Source organism: Perca flavescens, chromosome 7, assembly GCF_004354835.1.
Source record: "Perca flavescens isolate YP-PL-M2 chromosome 7, PFLA_1.0, whole genome shotgun sequence".
NCBI lineage: Eukaryota > Metazoa > Chordata > Actinopteri > Perciformes > Percidae > Perca > Perca flavescens.
Genome location: NC_041337.1, coordinates 34,178,550 through 34,191,375, shown reverse-complemented (window position 1 = coordinate 34,191,375; position 12,826 = coordinate 34,178,550).

Here is a 12,826-nt window from a genome sequence, read left to right as displayed (position 1 = left end):
GCCCAGTATACCAGGATGTTGATGAGATATTTTGGTTTGGCCGTGTTAGTTTAAAACTGAGATTAGTTCTTCTACTGGAGCTAAAAATACTGGTGTACACAGAGATCGCTTTTGGCTTAAAAACTCGAACGCTTAAAAACCAAAACGTAGCGATGTAGATGTAGCCTGAGCGCTTCATTATCACGTGACATGCTGAGTCATTGAGCAGTGGGACTTTGTGGAAATACTGTAAAAGTATATGTACTGATGGGTCAGTGTGGATTTATAGTCGACTAAGAAGCTTTTTCTATTATCTTTGTGAAAATGTTGTTCATACAGTTTAACAAAAAAAAGTTCTTGTCATATTTATGAAAATACTAATGCAATATTTATGTTCTTTAGGGCCCCTTGTGCAAATAAATTCACTAGTTCAAGTGAGCTGTTGTATTTGAATCCTTATGGAGAAAATTATGGGATTGTGAGTTCGGAACCACACTGTCGAGCTCTATGTTAACATATCATTTGGGCTTTAAAATAATCACACAAGTTCACAAGTTAGTTAAGAGTGACACCTTGTAGCACATTGTCACACTGACTACAGATTATTCTTTAAAGTTAGATAACAGGCCAAGATTACTGTCACTTTAAATGATATTAACGAAATCCCGACTGTTCACTGTCCTGGCTCCCAAATGGTGGAACAAACTTCCGCCTAAGGCTAAAAACACATCTCTTCCGACTACACCTCGGATAAAAAAAAATTCTTGAACCTTCACTTTGATATGTCTCTTTGTAGCTTTGCTTATTTAAAGCTAATGTACTTGCACTTGCTACTTGTTTTCTGGAGTTTGAACCTTCACAGTTGAAAGCACTTAACCCTTGTGTTGTCTTCCCATCAACCTTGAAAAAAAACACTTTTTTTTAACGTATTTGACGCCTTTTTTTCACAGCTTGTTTTTGCTTTTTCCAATGTTTTAAATTGTAAATTTTTCTTCTACACATTTTCAGCGCTTATTTCTACGTCCCATTTTTTCTGATATAAAACAAAAATTGAAAACGGGTCAATGTGACCCAAAGTCAACACAAGGGTAATTGTAAGTCGCTTTGGATAAAAGCGTCCGCTAAATGACATGTAATGTAATGTTAAGTACAGCATATACAATTTACTTACAATGGATGAATGAATTGTTTATTTTCGTGTCTGGCCGGTTGCTTACATGTATAGTATATCATATTAGGATTTAAATCAACACTTTCCTAGATATACAGTTTACAATTCGACACAAAAAACAGATAAGTACACATAAGTTTTATAATTTCAACATTTCAGACCAGAATAAATGATGGTACAAGTAAAAAATAAAATAAACCGATTAAGTAAATACTGGGTATTCCAAATACAAATTACATATTGTGTGTTGCTCTGCTTACGTTTTTTTTTTTTTAACCCTTTTGTAATCTTCCCATTATGACCATGACAAAAACACTTTTGTTGTCCCTATCTCAACGTTTTGTGGTTTTATCTTTAGGTTTTTGGTCACTATTTTCAAGATTTCCCCCTTTTCTTCCGATGTCTTTGTCCATTATTTTGGCGTTTTGTCGACATTTATGGCGCTATTTTCGACGTTTTCACCAACATTTTTGCCACTTTCTCCACGTTTTGTCTCTTTTTTTTGACGTTTTTGGTGCTTTCTTCCGGTGTATTCCGGTGTAGTCTACGTGATACGCAGGTATACGCAGTATACCCACTATGAAAGCTCCAGGATTTCCATAGACCCTCTTAAAAATGCCCAACGACATGCAATAACATACTTTCCATTATATTTTTGATATTTATTTTATTTGTTGTTTATTTAAATAGGGACAGATACAAAAAACATAGATTATTACATAAATAACAATCCAATGCCTGTATCACAGTGTTTGTAGCCATGGCTAATTCGCAACACCTGTCCCTAGGAGGGCGTTTAACAGTTCAAACAATAAAAGAAGTCAAATTTTTACAGTGAATACAATAAAATGTCCAAAAAAACAGTTAACAGCAATACAAATAAGTGTAGTAAATAAACACATTAACTCGGCTATACTTTTCATATGGCATGATCGCACTGCTGCTGCTGTATTAACCATGCTTTTACTAATTTTTTAAAGGTGGACAATTTGGGTATAGCCTTTATATTTGTAGGGAGCCAGTTCCACAGTTTGGCTCCCTTCACAGAAAAAACATTTTGGGCAAAAGAGGTTTTACAAAATGTAATTTTACAGTCTCCACATGCAGCAGCTCTTGTGGATCTTGAAGATTCCAACCTGTTCACGAATTTACAAAGTGGTTCAGGTGCAAGTCCAGCTAAACATTTAAAAAAACAAATGTATGTATCTAAGATTAACAAAATTAACAAAGTTTAAGATTTTATATTTATTTAAAATGTAACAGTGATGGAATCGAATGGGCTTGTTATCTAAAATTTTTAGGGCACGGTTATAAAGCCCCTCAATAGGCTTTAGGGTAGTTTGGCTACCCTATATTTTGCATCTGTGTTTTTGTGCTTCAAATAGGCAAAATAAAGGGATTTCCACTGTAAATTGGTGCATAAAAGTGTATCTGAATACAGGAAATAAAGTCTTTGACACTCAAAATAACCCTGGGGGAGGACACCCAGACCCCCCCCCCCACACACACACACACACACACTATGATATGCCACCCCTCCTTCCCCAAAGGCAGATTCTGGCCAATATATAATATATATTTATTTATATTTATATATATTTACATAAAGTACAGTATATCCACTACAATACATTAGACTACACCACTGGATGTATTTGAAGTTTGTTTTTCGTCGCTTTTTTCCAAAATTTCTGACTCTTATTTCAACGTCCCATATTTCAGATACAAAAAAAAAAACGTTGAAAACGGGTCAAATTTGACCCGATGACAGCATGAGGATAATGAAGCCGGTTTACATTCGTTTAGTTGACGCTTTTATTTTGAAGAGTACGGCCCGGAAATACTGTTGTTTTTGCGATGAAGTGATAACACCATACTGTCTATGGATAACGTAACACAAGTCGGATTCTTTAAAGCTGGATACGTACGTTTCATCAAGGTATGGGCAATAATATGTACGACTGGCATGTTGTTTGCCATTATTTACCTAAGTGCGTTCTCTATCGATGATGTTATATAAATATATGTTACGTATGGAAACCGCAACGTAGCTAAATCTCTCAGTTCGTTCGTCATTTTAGGTAACGTTGGCGTTACCTATAGTAATGAATGTCAAAAGTCTGGGCAAATGGTGTCTGTTAAAAACGTAATGGACGTCAAGAACGACACAGCTACAGTATCTTTTAGATAGAGAAACATTAATATTGTATGGTGGCTTTATTTAAACCGCTAAGCCGTTGAAAACAGGACACAGCAGGGGGGAACTTTAGTGTCCGTTAAGGTTTCTTTCCGCTCAGGTTCGTCATGCTGTTGAACTATTTTATTACATCGAACTATTAGGAAGTCTTCAACGTTAGCTAGCTAGTGTCTAAATCTTTAAATACCGGCTCCACTGTGTCGGTCTACCGGGGTGAAGTTAGTTTAATGTTTGACATTCGTCGGTTTTAATACGTCCGTGTTCAAGTTTCGATTTCGGTTTTAGGGTATGTTGGAGAGCTGATTTAGGTTTCACAGTGTTGATCAGCTCAAAATCACCAAAAAAGGAATTTGAGAACGGAAACTATCTGTCCAACGTGTGCTAGTTAGGGACCGTCGTAAAAGTGCAATCTCACCCATTTCCATCTTCAATAACTTTTTTTGTAAGTAACTTTTTGTAAATAGAGTAAATCATTAGTCAGACCACACTGGATGTGTCGTGTGAGCGTGTCGGTTGCGTGGCGTGTCTGTTTATTTATATATATATATATTTTATTTTTTCACGCAATACGCAAGCGTTTTGGAAGCGTTTCCAGGCAAAATAGAATAGGAAAAGATGTTTATATATCATTTAGACACAAATACATATTAATAAATGACATGTTGATGTTTGATTTTCTAGTATTGCACGTCAATACAGAACAAAATATTCTGGAGCCTATTTTGCCGTCAATACTGCCAACGTTGTCTTTGCTGTAATCAGATCAGTATATATTTATGTTTAACATGGTATTTTGTTTTTATCAATGGGAAACGTGTCCAGAGAAGGCTAGCAGCAGCAGCGCCACGTCAGATACGTTTCTGGTGTGTAAAGACAGAAAAATCCACGCAGCTGCCACAAGAGGCGGGATCAATGGGCGTAGTTCAAATGACTCTGTCAATTGGATAGTCCTTCAACCAATCAGAGCAACGTTCGGGTGACGTAGCGGCGGCATCGGCGGGTTGCTGCGCTTCGGTGGGCGCCATGTTGAATGTAAACAAGAAGCTGCTTGGTCCCGTGTTAACCCTCATGCCCTCCTTAAAAAAACTTACTCTCGACACCTTCGAGGCAAAAATGTCCACGCACACAAAAACTGTTATTAAATCATCATATATCAATATTGTTTTCAGCTTTTTTTTCATAAATCACTTAAACAACTTCTAACCTAATCAAAACTACCAAACATTCAATCATTTTCAGGATTTTAACCCTTTAAATGCCAGTTTATGTATTTGAAGTATTTCATTTTTTATTACAAAAAACAAAAAAAATGTTTCTCCATATAATGAATAATATCTAGATGGGGCTTTGGTGGGGATTAGAGGCTTGGATATTTCAAAGATAAGCAACAAAATTAATTTGATTGCATTAGTATTTTTTACATAGTTCCAGATACTCCCTTTGGACACCTTCGAGGCAAAAATGTACATGTCCAAAAAACTGTTATTAAATCATCATATATCAATATTTTTTTCTGCTTTTTTTTCATAAATCACTTTAACAACTTCTAACTTGCTCTAAACTACCAAACATTCAATATTATTTTAGGATTTTAACCCTTTAAATGCCCGATTAATTCTTTGAAGCAATTATTATTTATGAAAAACCCAACAAAACATTAATTATTTTCCATAAAATAAATCATAGGGGAATGGGGCTTTGGTGGGGATAAGAGGCTTGGATATGTCAAAGATAAGCAACAAAACTGATTTGATTGCATTAGTAGTTTTTATGTAGTTCCAGATACTCCCTCTGGACACCTTCGAGGCAAAAATGGCCTCATTGACTTCCATTATAACCACTTGATTTGATCTCACTGCCTTTACAGTATAAAACCATGCATTCTGTAATGTCAGCATTTCATTTGGAAGAAAACTAGTCATATTTGACATTTTTACAGTATTTCACCAGATTCAACCATTTTGCCCTTGTAGGCCGATGCATGAAATTATAGTTATTATATGGAGCTCTGTGTGTGTGTGTGTGTGTGTGTGTGTGTGTGTGTGTGTGTGTGTGTGTGTGTGTGTGTGTGTGTGTGTGAGAGTTTGTGTAAACCTGTAAGCAAGCAATGATCATTTTAGGGCTGAAAAAAGGCATCTTTTGAAGGATGCATTTCATGTGTCTTTGAAGACTTGCTTGAATAAAAACATTATCTCCTGCATTTGCTGTAAACTGGCGCTTATCATTTCAAATGGTTTGTGGGACATGGTGGCCCTGAAGACTGGTCTCCCACTATGGACACCCCACAGGCTCCGGGTGGATTCCCCTTTGGACCGGTACACACCAGCCAAGTGTGAAGTCCCATGTATGTTCGACTCTCTTGAGCATCCACATCACTCCATCCTGAGATTGAACACCTCCCGTGTAGGTTTGTCATTTCCTGAATCAGCTGGATCATGTCAGGAGTGAAGAAAAGGTCGAAAGAGGATGCCACATCATGGATTCTTGATATGGCATATCTCGTGGGCTCTGGCATCATGCCGGTCGGTGCTTGAATGTTGCGCAGCGTCTCAGTATTAGATGGAGACCAGACTTGCCAATTCTTCACTGTCCATTCAAGGTTAGGATGGACAGGATCTTCAGTGTCCTCTCCACTTTCAGAGGAAGGGTTAGAGGCACTCACAGAATTAGAGGACACCAGTGACCATTTTGTCAGACTCCAGAAACTTGTGTCATCTTCAGATGAGTCCTGCAGTTGGCTGGAAGATAAAGGCTCCTTCTCTAGAGCCAGGTGCATGAACACACTAATAGTTGGTTTTGTTTACAACAAATGCAGGAGACAATGTTTTTATTCAAGCACGTCTTCAAAGACACATGAAATGCATCCTTCAAAAGAAGCCCTTTTTTCACCCAGATTTACACAAACTCTCTCTCACACACAGACACGCATGCATGCACACACACGCACACACACACACACACACACAAATATACAAATATACACACATACACAGACACACATACACACACATATACACACACATATACACACACACACACAGAGCTCCATAATATAACTATAATTTCATGCATCGGGCTACAAGGGCAAAATGGTTGAATCTGGTGAAATACTGTAAAAATGTCAAATATGACTAGTTTTCTTCCAAATGAAATGCTGACATTACAGAATGCATGGTTTTATACTGTAAAGGCAGTGAGATCAAATCAAGTGGTTATAATGGAAGTCAATGAGGCCATTTTTGCCTCGAAGGTGTCCAAAGGGAGTATCTGGAACTACATAAAAAATACTAATGCAATCAAATCAATTTTGTTGCTTATCTTTGACATATCCAAGCCTGTTATCACCACCAAAGCCCCATCTACATATTATTCATTTTTATAAATAATGACATACTTCAAATACATAAACTGGCATTTAAAGGGTTAAAATCCTGAAAATGATTCAATGTTTGTTGGTTTTGATTAGGTTAGAAGTTGTTTAAGTGATTCATGAAAAAAAAGCAGAAAAAAATATTGATATATGATGATTTAATAACAGTTTTTGTGTGCGTGGACATTGTTGCCTTGAAGGTGTCCAGAGGGTACAAAATGAATCATTTAAGTATACAAGACATGTAAGAGTAAAAAATTTGACTGAAAAGAAGGATTCCTACAAAATGTCATGCCATAAGAAGTAACACAGCAAAAATTATCACAAAATGAAAAATAAAACTTGAGAAAAATGTACAAAAATGACCGAAGAGGGCATGAGGGTTAAACCAGACAATAGTGCGCCAGGTGGATAAGCAAGTTTGTGATTGGTTCCCGCAGATTTGTAACGGAAGCAGAATAGAAAAATGTACACCCGATCTGCCAGCGGTTTGATTTCGCCCTGCAGCTCATGCTGGGTTTTCCCAGTCTAATAAATCATGGTTTATGCATGTGTAAATATTGTAATTTCAATAGCTTGCTCATTTCTTAATATATTGACATAAAATCACGTCTTTCAAAGCAGTTAAGGCTGATTGATGTTTTAGCGTTAAATCGACGCCGTGGGTACGTACGTAGGTACGTGGAGACACTGACCCTGCGCCGTAGCCTGCATGAACATCAAAGAATGTAACTACACGTTGTGGCGACGCACGTCTCTCGGCCGTGGCTTGGTAGCTTTGCATTTCCCCCCCGACTCATTTCCTGGTTCTGAGTAGGGTCGGGTATCGTTTGGATTTTTACGATTCCGATGCCGAACCGGTACTTTTAAAATTATTCCGATTCCTAAACTGATTCTTGTTAAACTGAAAAATGACATCAAAGAAAGCCTCTTTTATAGAGTTTTTTTTAAATTGAAATTTTTTTTAAATTGAACAATATATTGAAGTACTTAAATATATAATAAGTAAACCTAAGTCACCTAATCCTTGGCTGTGAAATACAGCCACACTTTCGAGCCCTTTGCTTAAGGCATTTTAAATGCACTAAAAGCTAGCTAGCGATTGATGGACTACCAGAGCAAGTGTAATATGTTTACTAGCGATCCCGTGCAGTCCGTGAATAGTTCATATGCTTTTACGTCCGTTTCGGTGAGCCTAAAGGGAAAATATGGCATTTTAAAAGTAGCCTACATTTACGGTAGCTAGCTAACGGTAGACTACAGAGAAAGTGTGATATTTTTACGTCCGTTTCGGAGCGACAGAGGGAAAATATTTCAGTTGACACATTAAGTAGAACCAAAATGAGGAACCGAAATTTGCGTTCTAATCCGGTCCGATTCCTACCGGTTCCATAGTGGAACCAGGTTTCGGTACCCAACCCTAGTTCTCCTTCTCCTTAAACCTGCTATTCTCTTAAAGAGATTGATGCACACACACCAACACACAATTCTAAACTTCAGGGCACTTACATAGGCTACGGAGAAATACATCATTTTCATCGGTGACCTATTGTGTAGAAAAATGCACATTTGTGGTTATTATTTCAATTGTTTGCTCATTGTCAAATACATTGACATCAAATCACCTCTAATCTTGGACATTAGCCCGCAACTTTCCCAGCTGTTCCCAGACCTTTTAGCTAACCATTTCAGCTTCTTATGCGATACTTTTAACTTACTATTAAAAACCGGTGTGTTCGCTACTTTTAGCGAATCATTTGAACGGTTTAGTCAGTAATTCTTCTAGCTAACAATTTCTACCGTTTAATCGAAGCAAAGATGAATGGATTAATCTCTGCAGCTATAGTCAAACCATAAATATTTAGATGGGAGGAAATAATTGGGAACTGGTGGTGTTATTGAGGATCTATGTGTCTTAATATAACTCTTAATGTGTACACAGGAAATACACAGAGCATGGATCTCCTCGGAAAAGTGGAAATCTACATCCCAGTGGACGCTGAGGTGAAAATATTCCCTATGTGGAGTTTACCTAAATCGGTGCTTAAACGAATTGGCCTCCCCCTTTCTGACTCTGAGGGCTCCGGGACGCTTGCAGACTCTCCAGAAGGCATATGTATTTGTCCAGCAATCATACGGAGGAAAGGCCAGAAACTTGTCTCCCACACAGGAAATGGTGGGACAGAAAACACATCGCTGCTGCACTCAGAGTTTCGGTCCGGACAGATGTCCTTTGTCTGCCCCAACCGCACAGCTTACAAGGTGCTAAAGGACACCGTGCCTGGGAAAAAGGTCTCTGCACACACATCTCACACCTCCCAGTTACCTCAGGGCTCGGCGCCGGATAAGTACAAAGATGCCGTCGTCATCTACCATGGACATGTTTACCTGTCCACCAGGAGGTCCAATCACAGCCGGAGTCAACGAGAGACACGTGAACCAAAGCCATCTTCCCACTCTGCCGTTCCTAAAAGGTTAAAGAAGGTACCGTGCAATTTCACTTGGTGGTTACTAAAGCCCAGTTCAGACCAAAGATTGACCACACAGGTTTAAACTTGCAACTAGAGATACTCAGATATCGAGTTTACGCACCGATCTGATACCACGTAATTTAGCCCAGAAGAAAATCTACTTTAAAGGTACTCTAAGCGATGTGACGCGTTTTTTAGGCTCCAACATTTTTTTGTCACATTCAGCAAACATCTCCTCACTATCTGCGAGCTGTCTGTCCCCTGAACACTGTAAAAAACATCTCCTCACTATCTGCTAGCTGCCTTTCCCCTAAACACACTATAATAAACATATCCTCACTATCTGCTAGCTGCCTGTCCCCTGAACACACTGTAAAAAAACATCTCCTCACTATCTGCTAGCTGCCTGTCCCTGAACACACTGTAAAAAACATCTCCTCACTATCTGCTAGCTGCCTGTCCCCTGAACACACTGTAAAAACATCTCCTCACTATCTGCTAGCTGCCTGTCCCTGAACACATTATAATAAACATCTCCTCACTATCTGCTAGCTGCCTGTCCCCTGAACACACTGTAAAAACATCTCCTCACTATCTGCTAGCTGCCTGTCCCCTGAACACACTATAATAAACATCTCCTCACTATCTGCTAGCTGCCTGTCCCTGAACACACTGTAAAAACATCTCCTCACTATCTGCTAGCTGCCTGTCCCCTGAACACACTATAATAAACATCTCCTCACTATCTGCTAGCTGCCTGTCCCCTGAACACAAAAAAACGCGGTCTCTGTAGACAGCCCAGGCTCCACAAACGCCAACATAACCAACCGTGTTCCAGCCAATAACAAGACAAGACAAGAAGGATTTGGGTGGTGGGGGTTAGTGTGTGGATGTGAGGGGACGGGATGAGGAGGAGGAGGAGGGAGGGGCGAGCTAGCCTCTGTTTTGTTTGACAATATTTCAAACATCAACAAGAAGTGACATAACCCAACATCGCTTAGAGCACCTTTTTAAGTAGTTTATGTGTGTTATTTTTCTGTTACGACTGATTAAAGAAAGTTATGTGGTGTTCATTTTTTTAGTTTATTCATGTTTCACAAAAGTATAACCTGAGCCAGGCCATACAAGGAAGATGGAAATCATCCATACAGGGATAGTAGTATACAGTTGTTAAAACATAATAAAATATATGACACACTGGTATCGGATCGGTACTCGGTATCGGCAGATACGCAAGTGCAGTTATTCGGACCGTTAGATTTCAATTATTTTGACAATCGATGAATCAAGTTGTCATTTTTTATGAAATAAAAGTCAAAACTTCTCTGATTGCAGCTTCTTAAATATTTCCTAGTTCCTTCACTCCTCTGTGACAGTAAAGCGAGTAACCACAGTAACGTTGTTTTTTCCTCCCGCAGCGGCGGTCTCCCCAGGCTCGCCCTGATCCTGCAGACAAAGAACTACAAAGGAAGAAATTGCGTGTCACTTGGCCCCAAACCTCCATAAAACCGCTACAGGATCTTCTCACCAAAATAGATAATCACTCATCAACGGACCAGGTGAGTTCAATAATTACTGCAATAATTAAAACAACTGTCTTGTTTTACTGTAAAGTGTCTTTGAGGGCGCCCAGATAGCTCAGTTGGTAGAACGGGCGGCCGTGTGTAGAGGTTTACACCTCGACGCAGGGGACCCGGGTTCGATTCCGACCTGCGGCCCTTTGCTCCATGTCATTCCCCCTCTCTCTCCCCTTTCACTTCTTCAGCTGTCCTATCATTAAAGGTCTAAAATGCCCAAAAAAATATAAAAAAAAAAAAAGTGTCTTTGAATACCATGTAAAGCGCTATATAAATGTAGTATTAATATTTCAATCAGGAGAGACTTCCTTGCAATTATGAACATATTTATTGTACAGACAAACATGTAAATGAACAAGTCTCTGGAGATTGGTTTAAAGCAGGATATCATGCTGTGATAGGCTCGTGACAAATGGCCGACTGATTGGTTTAACTAACAACGACACAGCTGGATCTGATTACTACTGACAAGTGACGTACCATGAAACAGCTGATCATTATGAGTGATGGAAAAGGTATATGAAGTCTTCCTGAGCTTCATTATTATTATTATTATTATTATTGGGGGAATGCTGTTCTACAGCATTCCACCTATTGTTATCCTGTTCTTTATTTAGTGGGAATGCTGTTCAACAGCATTCCAACTATTGTTATTCGATTTTTAATAGTGGGAATGCTGTTCAACAGCATTCCCACTATTAAACACATATACACACATGCACACAAACACACGTAGACACACAGACACACACACCTCGCAGACACACACACACACACACACACATATACACACATGCAAACACACGCACACGCTTGCACAGACACACATACACACAGACAGACACAAACAGACATATATGCAGACACACACACATGCAAAGCCTTACTCAGACACACACAAATGCAGACACACACACACACACACACACACAGACATACACACACACACAGACACACACACAAACGCAGACACACACACACAAACACAGACACATACACACACACACAAACACACACACACACACACACACACACACACACACACACAACACACTCCCCACACACTTGCGCCGGCTAGTCCCACACACCAGCGGAGAAGTATAACCATCAGCCACTTGTATGCTCCGGAGAAAGCTCTGCGTGGAGCCTCCGCAGGACCAAGAACAACTTAGTTTCTAAAGAAGCTGGAGGCAGCAAACAACCACCGCTGGCTAAACTATTTAAACATGCTGGGTTGGTTCAGGACACCCCCCCGTCTGTCACTAGCAACGATGACGCAGTGTTCAGTGATGATTCTTTCCGACCAATCTGTAGTCTGCAGGTTTTTACGTCACCTTTTAGTATCGCATCAGCACACTTGGAACCTCGACTGAGGTGGTACTTAATAAAGTACCTGTTAGCAGGTACCAGGGACTTTTTTTCGTAATGGAAAACCAAAAAAGGCGAATAAAGTTGGTACCATGTAATGGAAATGCGCCATTAGTCTGATAATAATACAAAGTATTTCTTCTTTCAGCCTTTTCGGGCAATTCATTTCAACTTTCATCTTTGACAGTATTACAGTTCAGCTTCAAGCTTTTCTAACCAGCTTATTTAGGTAATGCAGTTTAGCTTTCAACTCTCAAAATGTTCCAGATGTTTCAGCAGTGCAGTGCAATGCATTTGAGCTTCAAGGTTTTTCATACAATTTGTTTCATATTTCTGCATTTGTGAGTCATTATCAGTTAGAAAATATACTCAGACCTCACAATGTTCTACATCTTTTGTCATTGTTCAACCTTTAAAGCCAACAGTTCAGTTTAGCGTCAGCTTTTAACTTTTTAAAGAAATTCATACTTAATTAAAACAATTTCCACTTTTTCAACTATTCTCACTTCTTCAACTTACGGATTTAAGCCATTCATCCGGTTTAGCTTTAGCATTTCAGCTATTCAGCATTCCCACGCATTTTCTGCAGGAAATGCATTTTCTAGTTATTATTATTGTTGTTAGGTGAGTGTTCGTTGGAACTGACTGAATTGCCTGTTGGGATTCATAAAGTGTCTGAATCTAAATCTTGAA